Raw genomic sequence first — 26,966 nt, forward strand, 5'->3', positions numbered from 1 at the left:
TATGGTGCATTGTGATGAAAAGGGGATGGAGCATTGTGATGACAAGGACAGGGAGCATGTTGATGACAAGGGCATGGAGCACTGTGATGATAAGGGCCATGGATCATTGTGATGAAAAGGGCATGGAGCATTCTGATGACAAGTGTCATGGAGAATTGTGGTGACAAGGGTCATGGAGCATTGTGATGACAAGGGTCATGTAGCATTTTAATGACAAGGATCATGGAGCTTTGTGATGACAAGTGTCATGGCGCATTGTGATGTCAAGCGCATGGAGCATGGTGATGACAAGGGCATGGAGTATTGTGATGATAAGGGCCGTGGAGCATTGTGATGACAAGGGCATGGAGCATTGTAATGAAAAGGGTCATGGAGCATTGTGATGATAGTGGTTATGGAGTATTGTGGTGACAAGTGACATGGAGTATTGTGATGACAAGTGCATGGAGCTTGTGGTGACAAGCATCATGGAACATTGTGATGAAACGGGGCATGGATCATTTTGATGACAGGGGTCATGGAGCATTGAGATGAGAAGGGTCATGGAGCATTGTAATTAAAAGGGCATGGAGCATTGTGATGACAAGGGCATGGAGCATTGTGATGACAAGGGGCATGGAACATGGTCATGACAAGGGTAATGGAGCTTTGTGATGACAAGCGTCATGGAGCAGTGTGATGAGAAGCACATGGAGCATTGGCATGACAAAAGTCATGGAGCATTTTGATGCCAAGGGCAGGGAGCATTGTGTTGAAAAGCATCATGGAGCATTGTGATGATAAGGGTCATAGAGCATTGTGATGACAAGTGACATGGAGCATTGTGATGACAGGGGTCATGGAGCATTGAGATGAGAAGTGTCATGCAGCATTGTGATGAAAAGGGGCATGGAGCATTCTGATGACAAGGGGCATGGGGCATTGTGATGACATGGGCATGGATCATTGTTATGACAAGGGCATGGATCATTGTGATGAAAAAGGTCACGGAGCATTGTGATGACAGGGGTCATGGAGCATTGTGATGACAAGGGTGTGGAGCATTTTGGTGAAAATTGCATGGAGCCGTGGCCTTGGCAAAGAGGATGATCTGATTTACATATGCCAACCTGCCATCACAGAGTCCCTGCTTGCTCCTTCTGCCTTGTCCAAGATCCTGAGGCAGAAAAAGTTTGAATATTGCAGTGGAACTCTCTGAGGGAAGGCTACAAGGTGAGGAGTGTGTGTGAATTATGTGGGTTCGCACATACATGTACGCCATCCCATGAGGACCCATTCTCAATGGGTCTCTTTTCAGCTTTTCCCTTTTCTAGACCTTTATTTCCTCTTTTTCCCAGTTACTTTTTATCTGGAAGACAGCCTCTCCATTAAGCTGGTATTGTGGCTGATAGTGTGTAGCTCTCCATGGAGTCCCATTTACCAGAACAGGGTATGACATATCATAGGTCAATAAATCTGAACTTTTGGCTAGAAAATTTTAGCCAGGTATTACGTTCCATCAGTCTCGGTTCTTAGAAATCGATGGCCTGGACTTTTAAAACATGTCTCTGAGTTCTAAGAGCCAATGTAAAGGATGATCACTGACTGTTTCTTTTTCACTGTCCTTGTGTTCTACAGTCATGATTTGACATCACGAGGAGACCTCTTTGTCCTGGAGGAGAAATAATTTGAGTTTTGGGCTATTAGATTTTATTTCTACTTCTCTGAGTATTTGGATGAATTACCCATGAATTGAGAACAAATCACAGCCTTACACTCATGACTTCTTTATGTAAATTTTCAGTGTCTTCTCCTTGAAGACAACAACAAACTGACCCCCAACCTCACAGATGGTGTTAGTCATCCTCATAATGCACCTCAGTTAACATCTCAAGTCGGGATCCAGTTGCACTTGCTTCGTGCGACAGGTATTTGAACGACAAGCTGCAGATACACTGACATTTGCTAAATCAAATTAGTTTTAAAATGAACTGGAGTGGCTTGCAATTTGAAGGTAATTGATGTTAAGCCCCAAAAATTAAAAAAATGATTTGCAAAGGAAACAATCACCCCAAATGTATCTCTTACTTTGTAGAGGCTGTCTTTGCAGTCTCAGGGAAGGCACTGTAGTAAGAGCGAGAGGACTTCCACTTCTAGGCTCACATCTCCCACGAGCTAAACTGGTGACTTTAAGTAAGTTAATTGAATTTCTCTGTGTCCCCAAACGTCTCAGCTAAAAACTTGGATTTGCTCATTCAACAAATGAATTAGGACCTCCCATGATAGACAGGTGAAAATAAGGACTAGCTCTCAGAGAGCTCACAGATGAGATGGGAGACCAGGTGACCAAGTGTATTCCAAGATAGCTGTTGGTCCAAGGAGCTAGTGATGTGCTCCAGAGGCCCCTGATGCTGCCTACCAGGGAAGGAGGTGATTGGAAGTTTCTGGAGGAGGTAAATTTATGGATGAAAAGACCATGGACCGGACAGGTTAGTCAATTTTCCTAAGTCCCCTTAATTAAAGTTTTGGCTTCCAGGCTGATGGTCTTTTCCTTTGAATATGAGAAAATAATTTAATATGTAAAGCCTTTTTACTATTATGTTGAGAGTGTGTCTGTAGTAATAAAAACATCAATAATAATAAGTAAGATTTTGTGCCAGGCATTGTTCCGAGAGTTTGCATGTGTTTAGTCATTAAACTCTCTTCACATACAATGAAGTAGATATTTTGAAGAAATTAAGCACAGAGTTCAAATAACTTGCATAGCATTGCACAGCTAATGATGGAGCCGGGAAAGCATCGTGCTTGGTGCTTCACATATGTTATCTTCTTTAATCCTTAAAATAACTCAAACAGGTAGCTTTATTAGCCTCACTTCACAGATGAGAAAATGAAGGCACAGAGAGTTTAAGTAACTTTCCCAAGATCACACAGTAATTAGGGAAGCTGGGATTTGAACCTAAGCAGTCTGGTCCCAGAACCTAGACCCTTACCTTCTGTTCTCTTAGTTTAAAGCAGTTGAATCTGTTCTGCAAACCCAAGCAAGACCAATGAAACTTATTTCCAGTTTGACACTGCCATCTCAGCTAAGGTGAATCTCTGCTCCTCTGCTTCTCTGCTCCTCTGTAACTGAGGAATATGACTTATTATCTTAAGTGTTTATGCATATGTCTAGTTTTTCCATTAGACTTGTGACTTCTCAGGGACAGGGGTGATACAATTTACTCATCTTTATATTTCCAGCACCTTGTACAGTCTCTTATGCCTAATAAGGGCTCAGTATTCAAAACAGACCTGAATGAATAATTTCCCATCATGAGAACTTGAAAACTTTTGCAAGAAAATATCCACAAATTATTTCTGGCCTAGAGATTGCCATGTGGGGTCATCCTATGGTTTGATCCATCTCTGCATCTTTAGAATTTGAGACAGGTCTTGGTATATAGAAAACATTAAAAAAAAATCCATGAATGAATGAATGGCTTAGTAAGGGAGGCAAGAGGTGCAAATGAGAATCATTGCAGCTTTTGGGAAACTGTCCATGGGAGAGGTGATAGCAATCTCTAGGAGAGGGAGCCCAGGCTCCTTGCAGAGACCCCCAGCAGGCAGCCTTCGTGGCAGCTGATGGAAGGGAGGCGCCCGCTTGAAGTCAAGGCCAGTGATATTCTGCACTGACAGCTCCTCATTTGACCCTCAGGGGCGCTTATTTCTGGCAGAAGCATTTCTTGGTTTTAGAAAGTACTTCACCCCTTTACAACCTGTGTAATTGCTATTGGAATGCTTTGCCCTGGTAGTGTCTTAATTATGTCAAATTTTATACCAAGGGCTTTAACTTAACGCTGTATTTGCAATTCTAAGACCCCCTACTCTTGGCACTGCCAGGAAACACATTTTCTAGATGTGGGACATGCTGACCCAGAGCTTGTTTTTGCATTCTTCCACAAGGAGGGGTGGGGTGGGGACAGGATCCGGGGAGCCAGGCAAAAGGAGACGTGTGTCAGGAGAATAATCTCAATGCTTCTAGAAAGAAAAACCCATCTCTAAGTTACCCTGCTCCAAGCGCTGCGTGGATGGAGGTTGCTTGGATAATTGCAGGATCCGAGGCTGTTCGCGTTTAGTTAAATTATATAGTTTTGCTCTCTGTGGGTTTTACAAAAAAGCCACCTTTTTATTATCTGCCTTTCATCAAGCAGAACATGCCCCTAGAGTCACCTTTCCTCTCCCTACCATGCCACCCCAATAACGAGAAGGAAGCCATCTGCCAAGAAAACAAACACAATATAAAAGTTACACAAATACATAATCCCCAACCCAGAAGGGAAGGAGCAGCTGCCACCTGGTACCAAGCAGAAAACAGTTTAATATTTATCCAGAATAGAAGGTCCCCCAACAGGCCGTAATTCCTCTGTGGGGTGGGGCGGCTGAGGGGAGGTCAGGGATGGGAATCACCTCCAAGGTCTGGGTCTAAATAGGGACATAATGGGAATCAATTCAGCGAGCTCAGTGTTGCTGTCTCCTGTCACGGGGTGCATTCAGGAGGCACCTGAGGAGGCCATCAATCTGTCACCGGAAAGGGGAGAGGAGCGGGGAGATAGGAGGCAATTGGAAATGGGCATCACTGGGGACTTTTCCTCCAGCTGGAAGTGTCGCTAGAGAAATATGGAGCAGAGCCATCCCCAAGGTAAGGTAAATGGGGGCTCTTGCCCCTGGCCTTGGGGAGTGGTGCCTGGGAGAGATGAAAATCTGCTCTATCGCATTTCAGACAAGCCTCTTTTCTTACTCCTGATCTGGTCTTGGATTGGGATGAAATTTTACTCCCCTTGCCTGAGAAATGCACTTTCCAATGCTTCAGCCGACTCAAGGCTTGCACTGATTTATATATAACTTGTATCTAATTCCTTAATCAAATGCTCTCTGACTGAATAGGAATGCAGTTATTAGAAATTGTGCAGTCCATGAGAGCGACTCAATCTTCCGTTTTATTGATAAATCAGCATGTTAAAACAACGATGCCCGCCGACATGACAGTTCTTTCTAAGGAAGAGGCAGTTTACAGAGCTGTGTAAATCAGAAGCGTCCTTACGCTGTGGTTGGGGAGACATGATATGGCAAAATGTCTACCAATAAAGTGGAGTATTACAGCAAATTACCCAGTTTATACATGCAGGCGAAGCCTCGTTTCTCTTGCCATGTTCGAGAGCCGATAAAGCTTGCAAATGTGATGGGAGCCACTATTTCTGCCTCTGTGCAGCTGTTTATCAGCAGCCTTTTAACACATTTTCACATATTAATGAGGTGGCATAGCAATTCCAGAATTAGAACAGTGGGATGTTTCATTGTCTGCCTTATCTCAAGATATGCCTGCTGTCAGCATCATTACCAGGGTGTGCACCACGGAAGATGGAAATTTTGGTGGATGAACCATGTGCACGTGACCTCTCCTTCCCGGTGCCCTCAACCCCCTCATCTCTGATCATACCTGCATTGGCCCTGGCACTGTTATTTGCAGGTCTTGCTGCATTTTGCAACTTTGTCTTTTTGTTTCATTTTTTCTTTTATTTTAATCAAAGTAGAATGGTCTTATTATATTAGTTTCAGGTGTAAAATAGTGATTCAATATTTTTATACATTATAAAATGATCACCATGATAAGTCTAGTTACCACCTGTCACCATACAAAGTTAGTCCGATATTATTGACTATCTTTCCTATGCTGTACTTTACATCCCAGTTATTTATTTTATAACTGGAAGTCTGTACCTCTTAAACTCCTTCACCTATTTTCACTCATCCCCCCTCCCTCTCCCCCTGGCAATCACTGGTTTGTTCTCTGTGTATGTTTCTGTTTTGCTTTGTTTTCTTTTTTAGATTCCACATAAAGTGAAATCAGATGGTATCCATATTTGTCTTTCCCTGTGTGACTTATCTCACTTAGCAAAATGCCCTCTAGGTCCACCCAGGTTGCTGCAAATGGCAAGACTTCATTCTTTTTTATGGTGAGTAATATTCCATTACATATCTATATCTATATCACATCTTCTTTATCCATTCATCTATTGATGGATACTTAGGTTGCTTTCATGTCTTGGCTATTGTAAATAATGCTGCAATGAATATTGTTTCATGATTTATATGTCAATAGGGCTTGAAAATTCTTCTTTCCTTCTCCATTTTCTAAAATAGTCCCTGGCGTTTAATAGGTACTCCATAAATATTTAATGAATGAGTGGGTAGGTGGATGGATGAAAGTGTTTGTTTCCTCAGAGATGAACCTCTGCAGGCACAGTCTACCTGTCATTGTGGCTTCAAGGAACAAAATAGGTATGAGGCATGGTTTTCCTTGAATTTGCATACAAATGGTAAAATGGCAAATGAGATCTCTGAATTAAGAGCCAGCAGAGAACTTACAGAGCATTTAACCTGGAGATTTCCAAACACAGGTCTGCAGCTGGGGCCAGAACAATGCAAAGTTTTCACCAGTTTGCAGTGAGATGAGAAAATTAAAAATACAGTGAGTGTTCATGGATCTACATGAATTCTCTGCTAGAATTCTTAGATTAGGTCTTTCTACTTTATTTGGCATTAAAACATCCTTTCTTTTATAAAATGATGGTAATAGTGGATGCTAGCCTTTCCTTGGCAAAACGAAAAGATCCTAAGTCCCCCACATTTTGGGAGGTTGGGGAGGGGAAGTTTAATTAGTCTGTGAAATCCCAACATCTGGAGCCATGGTTTAACTCATCTATGTCTTTTGAAAAAAATTCACTGAAATCAACCTATTGGTTTTAAGTGAGACACTGGGCTGCTTAAAAGAATTAGCTCATTTCAGCAAATGATAAGATGCCTCAAGCCCTACAGGCACCTCTCTGTCTTGTCTCTTCAGAGCAGGGATCCAGGCTGGGCCTCAGCAGGGATCCAGGCTGAGTCTTGCAGTAATGCCATGACTAGGCTATAGGAGATTTCCTAAATCCAGGTCAGTCCCTGTAACAGGAGTACAGAAGCCAATACATTGATGTCTCATACATTTTCTTCTGTTGCAGACGTAGTTGCTGCTTTGTCTTTAGGCGAAACATATATATGCTCTGACTGTGTAAATACAGAGCCCCTCTCTGAGCTATGAGAATTCTAGTTGGTGTGGGAAAAAAAAGACTCTGCATAGACACATCTGCACAATCACGTCTCCTTTCTCCGAATCCCCTCAGCTCCTACTATCTATGCCACACAGCATAGCCCTTGGTTTTTACATTGTCTTCTGTGCTCTGTTTATTATTCACAAGTCTTATCTCCCCTAAAGAATGGGAACACTCTATTTGAATCCTGTTATTAATTGATAAATTTTCTTTTTGTCAACACAATCTTTTTTGGAGGCTGTTGGCCGCTCACGGTTCTACATATGTCAGGGAGATCAGAGATTCTGTCGACCTGGTTTCCAGCCCTGGCTCTGTGACTGGTGGATGACCAGTGTACGAGTGAGCACTGACTCTCACAGCACCTGGATCCCTGTCACTAAGAGGGAGTAACAGCACTGACCTGCCTCATGGAGCGAAGTGCTATATGCGTTAACTGCGTAATGATGCTAAAGCTCTTCGAGAATATAAACGTGAAACATTATCATTATGGTTAATACTAGTCTTCGGTTTTCAAGTTTTTTTTCCTTGAAGAGGAGAGGCAGAAAGATTATTTAAAGAAACAGTGAACAGAAGGCTACAGTTTGTTCTTAATTCATGACTGACTTTGATCAGAATGTCATAAGCAGTGGGAATGCGGTCTTGAAGTCCTGAAGGTAACTATTTCTACTTCAGGGCATGAAGGCTTCTCTTTAGGAAGAGAAATAGTGTTTCCTAAAAGCTTCTACTACAAAAGAGGCCAAGCTGAGTAGACAGAGCTGGCCTCAGTCTTGAACATCTTGCCATGGAAGGACCCAGAAGCAGGAGAGACTGCAATGATTTTTTAAAGTCCCTACAGTTTTTTTAGAATTTCAAGAGTGAAAGGATTCTTGGAGATCCAAAAATCCTTGTTCAGTGTCCTTTCCACTTGTCACAGGCATCAGTGGATCCCCAGTGGTATGTCTCCTATTGCTTCTGTAACAAATTACCACAATCTTAGTGGCTTAAAGCAACACAAATTTATTATTTTGCAGTTCTGGAGGCCACAAGTCTGAAAAGAGTCTTAAGGGGCTAAAATGAAGGTGTTAGCAGGGCTGGTTCCTTCTGGATCCGGGGGAGACTCTGTTCCTTGCCTCTTTCAGCTCTGGTGGCTGCCCACATTCCTTGGCTTGTTGCCACATCACTGCAATCTCTGCTCCCATCATCACATGGCCTTCTCTTCTCTATCAAATCTCCCTCTTCCTCCCTCTTATAAGGAGCCTTTTGATTACATTGGACCCACCTGGATAATCCAGGATAATCTCCCCATCTCAAAATCCAGACCAAGGGAACAGTAACAGCCATGAGGTCAGCACGCTGCGGGGGATGCAGGAGGAGGGGGCAGTAGGAGAAGAGCTCGCTGAAGGGTGTGGTGGTGGGGTGGGTTGTGGGGGGCAAGGTCATATAGGATTATGGGCCAAGGTCAGGACTTTGGCCTATACTCTAAGTGAGAGGGAAACTACAGTTGGATTTTGAGCAGAGGAATGACTGACATGATCTGACTTGCATGTTTCCAGGACCTCTCTGGCTTCTGGGTGGAGACAGGAGGCTCTTGCAATAATCTAGGCAATAGGTCATGGTGGTTGGATCAAGGTGGTGGGAAGTGGTGGATTTCTGGATATATTTTCAAGGTTGAGCTGTTAGAATTTGCTGATGAATTGGCTGTGGGGTGTGAGAGAAAGATAGGAGTAAAAGTTGACACTTAGGTTTTTGGTTTTAGCAGCAGGAAAGTGGGGAAAAACTGCAGGAAGAGTGTGGAGAAGATGGAGAGTGTGGTATGGACATATTAGGATTTGAGAATTACAAGTGGAGATGTGTCAAGCTATGCAGCTGGATTTGCTAGTCCATGGTTCAAAGGAGAGGTAGGGAAAATCTTCAGAAAATAAATACTCAAAACCTATAAAGCCTGCTTACTTCTTAAAGGACGAAGGAGAAGCCCTTTAATACGACATCTAGGATTTTCTATGGGTTGGTTTTAGCCTCATCTCTCATTGAGCTCCTACACCCAAGGTTTCAATCACTGATATTTTTCAAAACCCCTTGCCCTTTCATGCTTCATTGTCTCTACTTGTGTTGCTCCCTCCACCTGGAGTATGCATCCCTCCCTTGCCACCAAAATCCTATTCATCCTTCAAGGCCTGTGAGCCTCTTCTCATTGCTTTAGTTGAAATCCATCATCCCCTCCTCTGTGCTCCCAGGTAGACAGGTGGTGTGTTCTCCATCTACCTTATATCTGACTACTTGTGTTTGTCTATATCTCTACTAGATTGTGAGTTCCTTGAGAGTAGGGAAGGACCATGGTTCATTGGTCCTTATATCTCGAAGATGTCTCCAAGATGGAGACAGAAAGGGGTGTGATCCTGAAAATCAGAATCCTCAGTCTGTCAGTTTACCACTACTGGTTTTGAGGTAGAAATGCATGAAGACATGGCCAGACAAGAGTACACTATTGATGACTACACGTTGTTGGCCAAAACCCGCATGTGGAACCCATAGCCCAGGGAGCTCGCTTCACCAGGTGAGAGTCACCGTTTCTTCTTTGCCTCCTGAGGAGCTCAAGGATTAGACTAAAAACTGGCTTCCTTGGTCCCTTTCTCACACCCAAGGCTTGAACACTGTGTGTGAAGGCAAGAGGGCAAGGACAATTGAATCTAACAGGGAGATGGTCCAGGGAAATACAACTTAGAGCAGAGCTGGTCTAAGTTAACCTCTGAGGCATTGGGAGATGGAGGTGGTAGGAAGTTGAAGGCTTAACTTATCACACTAACCAAATATAGGGACATAGTCTGGAAATTGAGGGACTAGATAGGAGGGGAGAGAGCCAGGCAGGGATGCAGGAGCATTTGACCTGTTGCTTATTGCACAGAATCTCCTGTGCTGCATCATGGTCCAGTAGTGCTCTAAGCAGTGTCCCACACCAGTGCACCTCCTCCTTGGCAATGAGCTGCAATGAGGAGAGCCTGATTCCACCACGAGATGGAGCCTGCCCCTGCATCTGGCCCTGATTTTCACCTAGCAGGTGCTGAGTAAGTTTTCATTGGATTTGCCAAATTGGATAAATCCTCAGGAATGCACATGTATTCCCAATGGAAAGACTTAGGGGTTTCTCTGTGTCAATGACAGCAAGTGTGATAGAAATCTAAGGTTCTCCTGCAATCCTAGTATAAGACATAGTATAGTGTAGTGGGCAAGAGTGAGGGCTCTGGAGCTGTGTGATCTTGGACAAGTTAACCTTCCAGGGCCTCAGTTTCCTCATCCATAAAATGGGAGTAATGATATTTCTCACCTCAGAATTTTTTTGAATTAACTAAATGAGTTAATACTTGTAAATACTTATAACAGTGCTGGGCACATAGTGAATGTTGGATATGTTCTAGCTATTTTACAAGTGTGGGTTAGCTATAGAATGTCAGAGAGTCGTATGTCAGAGGATGTCTCTAGGTCTTTGTTCTAAAAAGGTTTAAAATTTCTGAGGAAGAAAGATTTAGATTTTTATCATGCTGTCAGTCTCTTCTACCTGAATATTTTACCTGAATATGCAGCCCATATCCTGGCAGCAAACATGACTCTTCTTATCCAGAGGGACGACCATTATTGGAGCTGGTTATGGGGCTGATATTTAGGCAGCTGCCTTTTGGCATGATCCCAAGTGAAATGTTTGAGCTGGCTCTTCCCTCAGACTCAGAAGTCACCTGCTAATGTGAACTTCAATGGTCCTGGGATGCTCAGCTGGAATCTCTGGCTTGTGTCACACCAAGCAGGTGGTCCGGGACCAAAGGGACAGTAATTGGCAACAATGGTTGTTGGAAGGTTACCAAGGCCCGGGAACATTCTCATTGGTTGTGTGTGTGTGTGTGTGTGTGTGTGTGTGTGTGGTCTCTGCAGATGGGTAAAAAGGGTCATACTAGGAATCCCTGAAGCAGTATTTTCTTCTCAACTTTCCTGGCTTTCATTGTTCAGAATTTCATTTTTGTCTTGGTAGTTTAAGGATCTTTTCAGTACATCCTTCTGCTCTTTTCTCCCTCCTATTAATATTTGTCTGACCAGTTAGAACTGTGACCTGGGAATCCTACATGCCTTTCTGATGGTATCCTTTTAACTTTTTTATTTACCTTTTTAAACTACATTTCCCCCCATTTCTATGAGGATCATCCTTGAGCAGTGAAAACTCTTGATGGTAAGAGGTGTCTGGGAGGGGCAGAGGGACTCTCAGGTAAATAAAGACTTTTGTTTTGCTGCCTGATTAATTAAACCTCCCCTCTCCCTATATTCCAGTGTCAATGACTCCTGTCACTTTCTGAATTCCAAGAGGAGAATTTACTTTTGCAATCAGAAAAAAAAATCAATGCTCAAAGGTCTCTCTTTTTTTAACCCTATTTAGTTGGATCAGTTATAATCTTTTATTTCCTGTGATAGATTTTACACACGAATATTCATTCAACAAATATTTACTAAGTGTCTGCTGGGGCAAGACCCAGTTCTAGCGTTGAAGGGGAATATAAAATATATAATACATTTCTATCTATCTACACATATGATGTACATTATACTCTAACTAGGGGGGACACAGCATATGCAAAAGTGGGGGACCATACTGAAGAAAAAGTTGAGAAACAGTGCTTAGAACCTCATGACTTTTGCTCAGTTTGTTATAAAGAAACTTTTTTTTTTCTTACAGGGAGGAAATAATTCTGATGTCACTGAAATGTGTGAAGATTCATCCCTCCCCCGAGGGTATGTGTTCAAAGGGGGTGGTCCACACTTAAATTCTACCCAGAGCATTGTTGCTTATGGCCCATGAGCCCTTTGGGATGTACTTTGTGGCTGCCTGTGGGGTCCTATGCCCTCTTCTGAGAGGAGGCAGCTTAGTGCGAGGCAGATCCAGGTTCCACTCCCTGCTCCTCCACCTGCTGTGTGCCTTGGGGTGAGTTACTCAACTTCTCTGAACCTCAATTTGATCATCTGCAAATCAGAGATAGTAGCACCTACCTCATGATGTAAAAATTAAAGTGAGATCATATATGTACCATACATGGTTCATAGAAAATGAGCAGTTCACGTAAATTCCCTCTATTCTTATACCAAGATTTACATTTTCTTTTCCTTTTTTTCTTCTCCTTTTAATTTCCTTTTTTCTTGTAGTAGGGGTGAATGTCCGAATCACTTCAATTAGTCCATCTGGATTCCAGGCACATCTGAGATTAATATCAGCCAGAACTTGAGCATCATTGCCAAGATGTGAGCTCCTTAGGCTGACACATGGACCACATGAACGGACTTTCTTCTAGTGCTAGGTGATGCTAATTGCCATCTGATCTGAAGCCAGAGTTGCTTTCCTTTGTTTAATAATTTATATCTTCTCTGAGAACACCGAACTAAGGTTTAAAACTACAGAAAGGAATGATTTATCTAAATGCCAACAAAGCTAAAGGCAGCAAAATCACCCAAACTCCCTTTGTGGGCTGCTACCCACTCACCACCCCAAATACCAGGTGGCATTTGAGGGAGTGTACACATGGGACAGCAAGAGAGTAAAGTTCCTGAGGTTTTAGGTCTTGGTCCAGCCTCACTCTGTAGGTGTTGCCAGCTCAGGCTGGCTGAGAAGCAGGCAGGACTCATAGAAATGAGCATATCACAGTCCCAGGGCCCACCTCCTGGGGCTGCACTGTATTTCAACTTATTTTTTCATCAAGCAGTTATGAATACCTACTATGTGGAAGGTTGTCTGCTGGGCATTGTGCAAAGTTACAAAGCTGGAGATTGCTGCTCTCAAGCAGCTCACAGTCTGGTGCAGAAAAAAGTCCGTTAATAGTTATCCTGTTCCTCCCCTGCCCCATCCATGCTTCCCGAGTGACAATAGAGCAACAACCGCCTCCGGTATTTTTCCTCCTTTGTGGCATTTTGGGAGGGTGGAATTGGGGAGGATGGGGGAGTACGACTGGAATAACAGGAATAACCATTTAAAACTGGAATAACAGGAATAACAATTTAAAGCAATTGCAGTGTGCCAGGTATAGAACTAGGCATTTTATATCTCATATCTCATTTAACTGGTGTATTCAGAACGAAACAGTTTCTGACATGTAGATAGAAACAGATCTGGAATTGTCAGCAGTGTCCCTTCCTGATCAGATTGAGAGATCCAGTTCACTCTACAAACACACATTAGTTAACAAAGGGCTGTTGCTACTTGATTGTGCCTTGAAGCTGACCTTGTCTGCTCAGGTGCCAAAGGAAACTCTCTCCGTCTTAGGAAGGCTGTAACAGCTGTCACTGAGGTGTCGCTGGTCAGAGCACAGTGAACATTAACTGATCTTTGCACCTTTGGTTTCCTCTAACTGGAAGGTTCTTCCCCTCCATCCTCCTGGCCAGTGCCCCAACCTCCTCAACTTCCTGCAGGACCCCCTTCTCCAGCAAGTCTCCCTCAGCACTGTAGTTACACTGAGTACCCCTGCTCCCTGGCATTCTTGTCGTTGAACTTTTCTCTGTAGCAAAGATTGTCATCAAACAGAACGCATTTTACTTCTTTCTTCTTTGTCTCCTCCTTCCCCCCACAAAAGGTGAGCTCTAGGAGGCCTGGGAGTCTTGCCATTTAGGTTTCCCTGCTGTATTCTCAGCACCCAGAACAGTACCTGGCCCAGAGCAGGTGATCAATAAATATTTGTTGAATGAATCAATGACATGATGCTATTAGGAAGAGATGACTCTGTGTAGCCTAAGGGTGGAGTGAGACCTTTCCTACAATGGCAGGATCAGGGAACGTACCATTCACTGATTGATTCATTCGTTCACTAGGTATTTACTGTGCAATTAAATTGTGCCTGGCACAGTGCTGCTAGGCTTTGGGCAGCAGCACTGTGTAATGAGACACGGTTTCTGCTTCTAGAGGACTCAGTCTGTTGAGGGAAATGGACCCCTAAATAATATTAATGGTGATACTGATGATGGCTTGCATTTAATGGAACATACTACAGGCCCGGTGCTGTTCTAAGCATGTTTATGCATTATTAACTCTTCTAATTCTTACAAAAAATAAGGTAGGTATGACTCTTATGCCCAATTTGTAGATGAGGAAACAGAGGTACAAAGAGGCCACACATTCTGAGGTGTGAATGGGGTGTGTGAAAACAGCTTACATTGTAACTGGTCACTTGCTTAGAGTGGAGAGGGCCAGGTGGGCAGCTCTGAGAGGCTTATGGATAATAATCACTCTCCTGCCCCCATCCCCATTGACCGGTTCTTATAGTTGCTGGACACTTCTACCTCCCTCACTTCAATCCTTGCTGCTCTAGACCTGGTCTCCCCTGAGCTCTCAGCAAATGCTCTCCTTCTGACCCTCATGACTCCCTGTTCTTATGCTCCTGAGTCTGCAGGCCCTTCCCGTGCTCTAAAGCAGGGAGGCTCAGCCTGGACGTCCCAATTCCCCACTCTGTGCTCTCAAAGCTGTGACTTCAGACACTCCACATTGGGTCCCGCTGTCCTCTGCAGGAGGGGAGAGACTGTGACCGGCCCAGATTCCACCACTGCTGACTCTGGGCAGGGTCCACGAAGGTCTGCCCTCACCAAAAGGGTCTTTTGGGAGTCTCCAAAAGAAGAGTTTAACACTGTCACCCCTCTCACCTTGTCTGTTCTCCCCGTAGTCCCTTCTGAGTCTTGGGTGACCACACTTTGTACATCAAAACCCTAGGCGGTCACTTGTCTTCCTCACCTAATGATGTGTTACAGAACACAAGCTTCCGTTACTTGCAAAAGTGTGATGGGAACATGAATATTAATAACTCCTATGGGTTTCCTGCAAACACCCATCACCACGGCTTAGAAACCTTGTTCTGGTCTGCTCAGTAGAACAAAAATAAAGGATTCATGAACCCAGCTTAGGCGGAGTACTTCCTGGGGCTTTGAACTGCAATGCTCCTGCAGCACTGAGGTGGGGAATGTGCTCCCTTCCACCTGGGTTTTGGCAGGAAGGTGTTTGACTTTGGTCAGGGACAAGACGTGGCAGCTGCATCAGGACCCAGTGGAGCTGCATCAGGGATTTCTTTTGATCAAGAAGAAAGTTCTCCATGGTGACAGCATCTTGGTGAGCAGGTGCATTAGATCTAAGCCAAGTCGAGTTGGAACGATGCTAGAATCCAGAGCTGGTCCAGCAGCGATTCGTAGAACTTCAGGGCTCACCGATCATCATTTGGGGTACACTGAGGCCACAAGAGGCAGGAGAAAAGTCAGCAGCAGGGCCAAGGGTAGAGAATCTGGAGATGACCGTTCCTTTGGAGAACCCTAGAGCAAGGATGATGTTGCCCTTGTTCTACAATCAGGGTTTCCACTAAAGTCTGCTGACATCGTTTTTTCAGAAAAAGTCCTTTTCTCCAGGGAATCTTCAAGTATGTGCCATTTTATGTTCCCTGGGTCTCTAGATGCCTGTTCAGGATCTCATAGGGTTGACTCAGGCTGTGGTAGAGCTCATAGGTTTCCCATCTCAGGCAACGCTGTTCTAGTAAGTAGTGCTCCCAGGATCTGAAGGGAATTCCTGGCTGAGCTGGAGATCGGATAGATTACAAGGAGACTGGGGTTGGGGAACGTAACGGCCCTGTTTCTTGGGTTCTGCTGCCCCAGGAACCCCATGTGATCTTTAGGGTTTGAGCCCCTGGTTTGATGGCTGTTCAAGAACACTAAAGCCTGGGTCCCATAGTTGAAAAGTACTGTTGAAATTTATTTTAATGGGTACTGTGTGTGCATTTTTTAAATTTGGGATTAAAAAATCATCCATATTTCTAGCTCACAAAAATAAAATAAAAATCTTTTGGATTTTCTAGAGAAAAATATCTTCTTAGGTAATTTCAATGTGATCAAGGTCGCATCTATTTTGCTGAACTTTAGGTCAATCATTAAATCTATGGTGTTAATGGAAATGCTCATTTTCTCGGGCAGCAGCATGCAGAATCTCTCTGCAGTACAATTAACAGTGGTGGAGAAATCTCTGCCAGTTCTTCTAGCTGTCAGATTTTCCTGTAGTTGGCATGCCAGTGTTTCATCTCAGAGCAGGCCATGCAGGTGAAAGTCATGGAATAGTCATAGCTTTCTTCCTAATATACTTCATTGCAGGAGGCCAATCCCCCACAGAGTTCTGACATAGGATGCGTTGATCACAGCGGCCTCTGCCCAGCAATGTTTACCCAGGAGGCAGCCTGGTATCATCATGGAAGGAGTGAAAGAGTTGAAGCCGGAAGATCTACAGAGTGAGTCCTGGCTCTAAATTTGCTAGCTGTGTGATTCTGCCCTTTCTGATCTTCAGTTTTCCCTTCCATAAAATGAAAATTAAAATAACAACTGCTCTTTCTACTTTATAAAATTATCCTGAGGATAATATGAAACCTTTTATGGGAAGTAGTTTTAAAGACTGTATTGCTAAAAGGTTGTTGCTTTTGTTGGCTATTGCATAGAAATAGAGTTAGTTAAACTTTTTTAAAGAATATCCAAAAGCATTCTTTGAACTACTGTAAAGTGATTGCCGGGCGTGTGCAATAAAAGCGTATAATATAGGAAGGCTACTTTTCCAGTCAAAAAGGAAGAAAAGCTGACATGGTGATTATAAAAGATAATGTTGGCTATCTATTCAACATCTGTTCTTACGTCACTCCTTTCTCCTTTGTATTGGGTTGGCCAAAAAGTTTGTGCTGGCCAACCCAATAAAAGAACCCTGATTTTGTTACATATCTACCGTTATCATGACCACATGTTTCAAGGGCTTTAACCCAGAAGCAGGCCTAGATTGGTCTAAGCCAATGGTTCCTAAACTTTCATATGCATCAGAATCACCGGGACGGCTTGTTAAAACTCCGGTTGCTGGGCTCCCGCACGATTAGTTGGTCTGGGTGGTGTCAGAGAATATGTATCAGGTGATGCTGATACTTTGGTCTGAAGACCATATGCTTTGACAGCCACTGTCTGAGCCAGTCCTAGTGGTCCCATCCTCCTTGCCAGTTACTGGTTAGATACAGATACATGAAGCAGCTCTGCCCAGTGAAATGTGATAAGTGCTGGGGGCTTATGGGAAAGGGTTTCTCACTCTTCAATAGAGACACAGGGAAGAGGTGGCTCCTTTTCTACCTCTGGACAGTGTCTCTGGGTAGAGCCCCTGGGACTGCTGCAGGTATTCTGGTACTATGAAGGGAGCAACACTGAAGACAAAGCAGATGCTCTGAGAATGACTAAGCAAAAATGATGTAAGGCACCTGGGTCCCTAGTGATGTCCTTGGGTCACAAAATTAACTGTGGAGTTGCCTACCTTTTATTTGTTAAGCCATTTTGAGTTGGAGTTCTCTGTTACTTTCAGTCAAAGTTAACTTAGTGGATAAAGTGATAATGTTAAAATTTCTTTTCTGTCATGGGGACATGGGGGTAGGTTATGGGACAGGATCCCTGGGCCTTACGGGGGGCAATGGGAGATGCCTGGCATTAGAGATTGCACTCAGCCATGAACCATGAACCTTCATCAAGGTCTAACTATCAGGAGAAAATTCGGAAAGGACCAATTTAGGAAGGGCTGGAGGTAGTGAGCAAATCAGGGAGTGAGTAAAGAGTTCCCAACCTGGGAGATGTGACCATATTAGAATAGGTTGGGAGCATGTGATGGGTGGAAAGGTATGCTGGGTGCCTTAAGAATAGCAAATTTTGATGATTTTGTGGTCTGATGTGTGGGAAGGTGAGCCCAGGATTGGAAAGAACAGCTGAGGAAAGGCAGGCTAAGGGGATTGGAACTGGAAGTAGAAAATAAACAAATGTCAAAGGGACTTGGGAGCTTGTGTGCTGATTGAGACATTGTGTGTCCCCAAATGACATTTATTTACTATTGTTTTGACACCAGTAAAGCTATTCTCAGTTAAAAGGCAACATGGGTTCCTGAAGTGGCCTTTATCCAGTGGTTTGTATGCCATCGGGGGCAGCCAGTGATTTCACAATAATTACTAAGAACTCTCTTTTCCTCAGACTCTAGGACTCTTACAACTGTGTTCTTCTAGCACCTGTGGGCCTGATCTGTGACCTTTTGGTGTTTGTCCCATTTCCTTCCTATTAGTCTCCCGAATGTCTTCAATGGGCTGGTACCTACCAACCTTACCTGCAAACATTACCTGCTGTCGTTCTGCCCCTTCTCTCCTGCTCATTGCCAGGCCCAAGGGTCCCTGTTCTCAGCATTGGTGATGCAACAATGAAAAGGCATATCCTTGATCTCAGGATGCTCAGTCTAGGGCAGCGCTGTCCAGCAGAAATACAATGCAAGCCACGTGTGTAGTTTTAAGTTCTCTAGTAACCACATTAAAAAAAGTAAAATGAAACAGTGTTATTAATTCTAATAATATATTTTATTCATCCCAATGGTTCTCAACCAGGGGAGATTTTGCACCTGGGGGCATTTGACAGTGTCTAACAAGGTTACTTGGCAATGTCATTAGGCAATTTTTGGTTGTTATAACTGGGAGTGTGCTAGTGGTATTTAATGGGTGGAAGCCAGAGATGCAGCTAAACATCTTGCAGTGCACAGGGGACAGCTTCCCACAACAAAAAACTATGTAGCCTCAAATGTCCATGGTACTGAGGTTGAAAAATCCTGATTTAACTCAGTATATCCCGAACATTTCATTTCAATATGTAATCAAATATAAAAAAATCATTAATTTGATATTTTCCATTTTTTAAATTTCTAAGTTTTAAAGTCTGGTGTGTAGTTTACACTTGCAATACATCTCAATTCAGGCCAGCCATGTTTCAACCGCTCGACTGCCACGTGTGGCTAGCAGCTATAGCACAGGCATAGGGAATGTATAGTCAGAGTCCAGGAAGCTCTCTGTGACCCCAATTTCCTGGACACAGCAAATATGGTGAGATGCAAAGTCCTGCTACCTTTGTGAGACCAGCATTATAAGGAATTGGGATAAAAGGGTTGCACAGGGTCTCTCTGATCATTAAATTAGGTAAGAATGCAGATACATTCAAAACAACATCTATCCAGCCTCTTACATTATTTCCCTGCAAAATGTCATCAAGAGGTGGTAATTTCTTATTCCCTCAAGGCAAAAGTCACCATACCCCATTGGGAAGATTACGGAGAGAGAGGTATCTTCAATGCAGCTCTGAAGATTTAGATATTGATCACTAAGGCTTTCATGTAGTTAACCAAGCAACACCATTTGCTTCTTCCAAAACATGCTATAGATTTTCCCTTTTGAAAAATGAGAAATAAAGGGTTTCAGGTTAAAGAGAAGGTGATCGTGTAGTAATCAGAGCTTTAGAACAATCCAAACTGACCTTGGTGCAACATGCTGGGTTTTTTTGTGTTTTTTTTTTTTCTTTTGCGGTACGCGGGCCTCTCACTGCTGTGGCCTCTCCCATTGCGGAGCACATCTGGACACGCAGGCTCTGCGGCCATGGCTCATGGGCCCAGCCGCTCCACGGCACGTGGGATCTTCCCGGACCGGGGCACGAACCCGTGTCTCCTGCATCGGCAGGTGGACTCTCAACCACTGTGCCACCAGGGAAGCCCAACATGCTGTACTTTGTAATCCCCAATTTGAAGGCTTTGCGGCATCTCATTAGTCTGGAGTTGCAGTACAGGTAACTCTGTATTGAGTGAGTAATTAAATGTGACACAGAAGCAGGCGCATGGATTAGTGACACACCCAGGGGTCTCTCTGAGGCGGCCTTTCCTGTCTCTGCCCATGAGGTAAGGTGTAGAGAGGGTTAGCAGAGCTCCTGCAAGAGGGATCCTGGTGCAAAGGCAGAGCAAGATTTCTTGCATTATCTGTGGGCCAGGGCAATGTGCCAGTAAGTGTGGGGATGTCCATTCTGGAAGCCAGGCCTCATCTATGATGTGACAAGGTCACCTCTGTGGTGCTGCTGATCCTTTCTGGGCTAATGCTGGGAATCCATCCTCAGCTTTCCTGAGCAAACTGCTCATTCTGTCTTTAGTAGTACAAGGGCCTGCAGTGTTACTTGAAGTCAGAGTGAAGAATGCTTCCCATTCTTCCAGAGCCCTCTGAAACCAGAGCGTATCTGACACAGTCAGGCTTTGTCTAAAATGAAGGAAGACAAAAAGAGCATTTCCGCATTTTTACAGTGTCAACATGACACTTATTTTCATAGAATCGAAGGTTAGGAGAGAGGCTCACGTAGTTTACTTTTCTGTTTCCAGAAAGGCTTTCATTCAGCTTTCCCACACACCTGAAAATCTACCCTATTTTTCAAAGTCTGCCAGGGAAGGAGTTTATAAAAATCTTTTTGGAAACAAATTCAGGTTCTCATCAGCCCTCAATGGACCTATATAGAGCACTGATCCTGTGCAAGGAATTATTTAGAAGCAAAGAGATTAAAGGAAAGAGAAGGCAGCTTCTCTTTTTAAGGAACTCATGAGAGAGACATAAAAAGACAGGGGGTAACAAGTGCCAAAGGAATGGCATAGCCATGAAGGCCTGTAGGAGTTGAGAAGAGGAAACTGATGCGGGGCTGGGTGAGAGGAAAGATCTCCTGGAATAGGTGAAATTCAAGCTGGTCTTCCGGGGTTGGAGAGCGGGGAAGGGCCTGGTGTGAGGAAATCCCATCTCATACTCTCCTGTCCCCTGTCCTCTTTTTAAAGAGGACAGGGGACAGGAGAGTATGAGATGGGATTGTTTCAATGTTTCATTTCCTCCGATTATGAGGAAGGACCCATGACTTGGAGAAGTTCAGTGACTTGTCCAAGGGCACATGTGGGTCATGGCAGAGCCTGGATTGGAATCTGGTGCTTCTGAGGATGCCTCCTTAGTGCACTTTCAACGAGAGCAGGCTCTTTCATTAAACACCCTAAAGAGGAAGTTCTTGACCTAAATGATGGCAATGTTTCAGCAGCAATGCAAGGTACCACAGCTGCAAGACGAATCAGGCCTGCTCCCAGCCTCTAGGAACTCACAATGAACTAATGCAAATTTCCAGAAATTTGATCTTCCATAGAGATGTGACACGTGCTCACTCATTTAACAAATATTTACTGATCATCTGCTGTGTGCCTGGTCCTGTTCTTGATGCTAATGATACAGTGGGAAACAAGACAGATTCAAGCCTTGCTTTATAAAGTTCATGGTCTAGAGGTGTGGGAAACAACAAACAAATAATTACAAGTGTGATAAGAATTATAAAAAGGGGGCAACAGGTGCTATGGGAGTATGAAGATATTCATCTAATCTGGGAGAGAGGGCTTTCCTTGGGTAGTACTGTTTAAGCTGTAAGAGGGAAGAACAAATCTGACTCCATATTGGATGTTCCTTTTACTTTAACCTTTGGATTAATAAAGCATGAAATTACTTAAGTGTCATATTTATAATAAGTATCATCTTCTTCTCTGAAGTAATGAAAAAGACAATTTTCACATTTTCAAAATACTAATGATAATTCAACACATTAAATTACTACAAACACTCAAATGTATGTGATCACGGGCCAGTTCTTCTGGTGTGTTTATTTTTTATCTTTTACACCATGCTCTACTGCTTGCTACATGTTAAGAACTGTTGCCTGTAGCCTGAAATATACAGGATAGCCCATTCTCAAGGCTCTGACCTTTAAAGGTATAACACTTTCCAATTCATATAGAGAAAAGAAGTTGCAGAACAGAGAATAACATTTGTCTTTTCAGAGGTTGACAGGGGCATCATGACCTGACCTATGTGGACAGCTGTAGGAGCAAAGGATTCTGACACTAAGAAGTTTACAACAACCAACCTCACCCCCTCCCCTTTTACTATAAAAGGAGCCTGAATTCTAACTTGGGGAAGATGGTTCTTTGGGAAACTAGTCCACCATCTTCTTGGTCTGCTGGCTTTCCAAATGAAGTCACTATTCCTTGCCTCAATAGCTCGTCTCTTGGTACATTGACCTGTCGTGCAGTGAGCAGTATGAGCTTGGACTCGGTAACAAAGCCAATAGGTGAGTGACGAACTGAGTAAACCAGGTGAAGGGGGAGAGGAGAGCAAGGAGAGAAGGATGTGCCTGTCAGAAGGAGAAGACTCCGAAATATCCAAAGTGGAGAGAATGTGGTGCTTTTGAGGAACAGAAAAATGTCCAAGATGGTGGCAGCAAGGACGGAGATGAAGTCCAAGAGTTAGGTCAGGCCCCTCCTGGGCTGGAACATGACCACGTGTGTCCCTGGCACAATGGCCAAAACAAATAAAAACTAAAACAAACATCCTGTCTTTTCTCCCAACGACAGGTGTGGAGAGGAGGCTGCCACATTGCACAGTTTCAGAGAGCTGGTGAAGACCCTGTGCATCTTGTCTAGGAGGGTCTCTGCCCAGACCCCTGCACCTGTCGCCTCCCCTCTACCCTCACCAGCCTCTGGACTGAGGACTCATGTATTCCCTCCACCTCCAAGCTCTGCTCCACTGGTCCCTGGGTTACTCCTGACTGTGAAGGAACTGCTGTGAGACTGAGTTCTTGAGTGCCTGGTACCCAGTCTACTCAATGAGTGTGTGTTTCTGCTGTGCTGGGAGGGATGTCTGGTATTCAGTTTTTCTTCTGGTGGATTGGGCCCTGAACACCTGAGAAGGCTCCAGGCAGCAGTCTCTGAATACCACTGAGTTAGTTCATAATTGGACTTCTGCCTCAGTTTCCCTGCTTAATATTCCAGTTACCTGCTGAGGCTGGAGTTCTGCCCAGAAACTCCAGTACCCGCTGTTTACTGAGTGCCTGAGACAGCATCAGGGTGCGGAGGATGGTGTAAAAGATAAAAAATAAACACACCAGAAGAACTGGCCCGTGATTACATACATTTGAGTGTTTGTAGTAATTTAATGTGTTGAATTATCATTAGTATTTTGAAAATGTGAAAATCGTCGTTTTCATTACTTCAAAGGAGAAGATGATGCTTATTATAAATATGACACTTAAGTAATTTCATGCTTTATTAAAAATTTTGATCTTGTAGGTGTCAACAATTGCTTCTTTCTTTTTCCAGTTGACAGATAGCAGTTTGAATATTCATTACATTTTTATGTTACAAAATCCACATGAGATAAAAACTGGCACTGGTTCCCAAGATGAAACAGAGTCCAAAGTTCTTAATTTGACACTCAAAGCCTCTCACCATCCAGCTCCAACCTCCTGCCACTGCTCCTTTCCACGTTCTCCACCCTTAGGCTTTCTCCTCTATGTTTGTGCTCAAACCATCCCCTTTGCCTGGAATGTCCTCCCCCTTCGTCTTTATATGCCATCATTCTCTTCCATGAAGACCTCTTCTCTTCTGTTTCCATTGGCTTGCCCCTTTTCTCCTCTGGCTTTGAATTCTTCCTCTACCCCTGGTTCCTCATTTTCTATCTTCTTCTTTAGCATCTTTCACTTGGACCCCTGCTCAGACTCATGTTCTCATAAAACAGCTGTGTATAGCTAACATTGATTTTTGAGGTCTAGCCTAGAAAACTAATGAAAAAATTGTCTTCCTGATTGTACAGTTAAAAGAGTTTCTTTTTAGACTGGGGAAATATGGAAAGTATGAAGAGCACAAGGGTTTCCACCAGCTGTGGAGGAATGGTCAAGAGCGCAGGCAAGTTACTTAGCCTCTCTGAGCCTTAGTATTCTCATCTGTGAAATGGAAGTGATACACCCTGTCTCACTGGCTCACTGTGAATATTGCATGACTGTTATGTGTAAAATGCCCAGGAGAGTTTCTGATGAGCAATAAGCACTACTCCTTACTTGGTAACTATTGTTATTATAACAACCATGGTAACATTTTCAAACTCTTATTTATACTGTTATTAAAAATACTTCATAAATTCCAGCCAGCAATCTTTCAGGCAAAATTCAGATCCTTTTCGTTTTCAAGCTGGAGGCTGCTTCTTCTCCCAGGGTAGAGAAGTGACCTGCCTTCTATCCCAGAAGCATTCACAGGTGTCACCAGGAAGTGGAACAAACATACTTGACTCTCTTGTCTATGCCTTCAGATCATGTGAAGCAACTGAACAGTCACTTGGGTGTGAAACCAACAGAAGGTGCAGGTTCAGTCACTTGACTCAGTAACAGGTGCTGTTTATAGCACCCAAGTTCTTTCCTGGAATCTTTTCATGTTTGTGACATGCACCATGTGTTAAGAGTGCACGCGTGCCATGTTTAGTCACAATGCGACAACCAATGGCAGGCACGACCTTTCGTTTAGGTGGAGCCCTCTGGGTCGAGTGTGGGCTCCTCCTCAGCTCACCCAACCTTCCTCCCTGCACCACTAAGGCCATCAGGATGACTGGCTCACATCCTGTTAGGAAGAATTACCACAATCACTAATGGGTAGTTAGGGACAGCGTTCCAGTTTAAAGGCTTCCATGGGCTGTGAAAACTAGAGAGTAAATAATCGTTTATTAGCCAGTCACTTAGAGGATGCCACATGGAATGACGTTCCAGCGCTTCGAAACACACAGAAGCCATATATCATAATGGACCATAAAAGTTACGTGCAAACAGGCTGTAAAACTGAACAACTGTTTACCTCGGTGAAGGTTTTATTTACATGCCCTCTGGCAGACACTTAAATGTACTTCATATGGGGCTGCCGATCACAGCTTCAAGCAGAGCCTGCATTAAGTGGAGATGCATTGGGTAGACACCAATTGCAATGTGATTTCAGGGGCCTGGGGACGGCCTCTCAGGCTCCCTCCAAAACGCATTTTGCCTGCTTGATGCTTAAAATTTCTTGAAATCGGGCTTCCCTGGTGGCGCAGTGGTTGAGAGTCCGCCTGCCAATGCAGGGGACACGGGTTCGTGTCCCAGTCCGGGAAGATCCCACATGCCGCGGAGCGGCTGGGCCCGTGAGCCATGGCCACTGAGCCTGCGCGTCCGGAGCCTGTGCTCCGCAACGGGAGAGGCCACAACAGTGAGAGGCCCGCATACCGCAAAAAAAAAAAAAAAAATCTTCTTGAAATCAAAGCTCTATTTCTATAATTACAGAAAATTCAATTTGACAAGTTCAACATTGGATTCAACATAAAGTATCATGGAATGCACAAATAGCCAACATTTATAGTGCTATGTTCTTTACCGAGCACTTCCACACGTGGAATCTTCTTTGTCCTCCAACACTCGTAAGATGAATCATTTCCTCCGATTATGAGGAAGGACCCATGACTTGGAGAAGTTCAGTGACTTGTCCAAGGGCACATGTGGGTCATGGCAGAGCCTGGACTGGAATCTGGTGCTTCTGAGGATGCCTCCTTAGTGCACTTTCAACAAGAGCAGGCTCTTTCATTAAACACCCTATAGAGGAAGTTCTTGACCTAAATTCATACCATCCTGAGAGCCAGTTTTGAAAGGTGGAGATGTGGATGAGAGAGTTGGGTCAGCAGTCTTCCTGGGCCCTGCTCAGCTGGGGTAGGCCCAGAGATCTCCTTCTCTGCAGTGGCCCCTGCCTGCTTCAGGGATGTTCCTGCCCAAGCTGACTGGTGAGTGTGCACACACTTCCTTTAAGCTTTGCTGAGTTGATCCCTGCCACACTTGTGTTCCCTGCTGGGATTAGAGCCCTGTTCTGATCCCCAGTCTCCTTGGCTAAAGTTCTGGAAACTTGCTACTTCCTTGCTGGTTCTCTGTCCCAGGAGGCTACTCTGTGTCCCTTTTGCTTCTACCCTCAGCTGGTTTCTTTTCCTTTTTTAAAAATTTGTATTGGAGTATAGTTGATTGATAATGTGTTAGTTTCAGGTGTACAGCAAAGTGATTCAGTTATACATATACATATACCCACATTTTTTAAGATTATTTTCCCATATAGGTCATTACAGAGTATTGAGTAGAGTTCCCTATGCTAAACGGTAGGTCACTATTAGTTATCTATTTTATATATAGTAGCATGTATATGTCAACCCCAATCTGCCAATTTATCCCTCCCCTCTTTCCCCACTGGTAACCATAAGTTTGTTTTCTACATCTGTAACTCTACTTCTGTTTTGTAAATAAGTTCATTTGTACCATTTTTTTAGATTCTACATTTAAGCGATATCATATGGTATTTGTCTTTCTCTGTCTGACTTACTTCACTCAGTATGACAATCTCTAGGTCCATCCATGTTGCTGCAAAAGGCATTATTTCATTCATTTTATGGCTGAGTAATATTCCACTGTATATATATGTACCACATCTTCTTTATCCATTCCTCTGTTGATGGACATTTAGGTTGCTTCCATGTCCTGGCTGTTGTAAATAGTGCTGCAGTGAACACTGGGGTGCATGTATCTTTTTGATTTACGGTTTTCTCTGGACATATACCCAGGAGTGGGATTGCTGGATCATATGGTCCCGCTGGGGTTTTGTTCCTCTGCACAGACCTGCCAGAATTGCATGCTGATTGTTGGGGTTTTTTTCTCTATTGCTGGAACTGCCAGTTGTTCATTATTCCTTCATTCACTGAAGACATTTTTATAGAGCACCTACAACAGACAGGAAGACACAGTCCAGAGTCAATTCCCCTCGGCTCTCAAGGTAACCCTAATGAAACGTGAGTTTGCCGCGTACCTTTAGAGACTATGTAAGTGCTACTGTTGACTAGCTCACCAGATGCCTTAAAGCTGGGTTTTTTTTTTTTTTTCTAAATCTCTGAACGTCCACTGTCAACCACAAGAACTGATGGCTTAATATGGGCACTGAGGAGGCTGGAGGTGAGGCTGGGTCATGGTTGGGGTCAGAACATGGGAAATGGGTTCTAGGAGAGCTTTAAGACAGCATGGGAATTTCTTAATATCAATAAGGCCTGGCTGGCCCTGGCTCCAGGTGAGTCTGGGAGCCAGTGGCTCTGCTGAGTGACAGCCAATGAGCCACACTGGGGTAATTTATAGAAAAGGGTG

At 43.9% G+C, this 26,966-nt stretch overlaps 1 long non-coding RNA gene across 1 annotated transcript; it reads left to right on the top strand.

The window, feature by feature from the left end:
• Positions 1-6,049: 6,049 nt before the first annotated feature.
• On the top strand, positions 6,050-23,983 carry LOC113609169 (uncharacterized). Its single transcript, XR_003428532.1, has 3 exons — positions 6,050-11,858; positions 16,227-16,360; positions 22,360-23,983. It is a non-coding gene; the product is annotated as an uncharacterized LOC113609169 (long non-coding RNA).
• The last annotated feature ends 2,983 nt before the right edge of the window (positions 23,984-26,966 follow it).

This window comes from Aethalodelphis obliquidens, unplaced genomic scaffold (genome assembly GCF_003676395.1).
Source record: "Aethalodelphis obliquidens isolate GAN/ISIS:26980383/991018 unplaced genomic scaffold, ASM367639v1 scaffold55, whole genome shotgun sequence".
Lineage (NCBI taxonomy): Eukaryota > Metazoa > Chordata > Mammalia > Artiodactyla > Delphinidae > Aethalodelphis > Aethalodelphis obliquidens.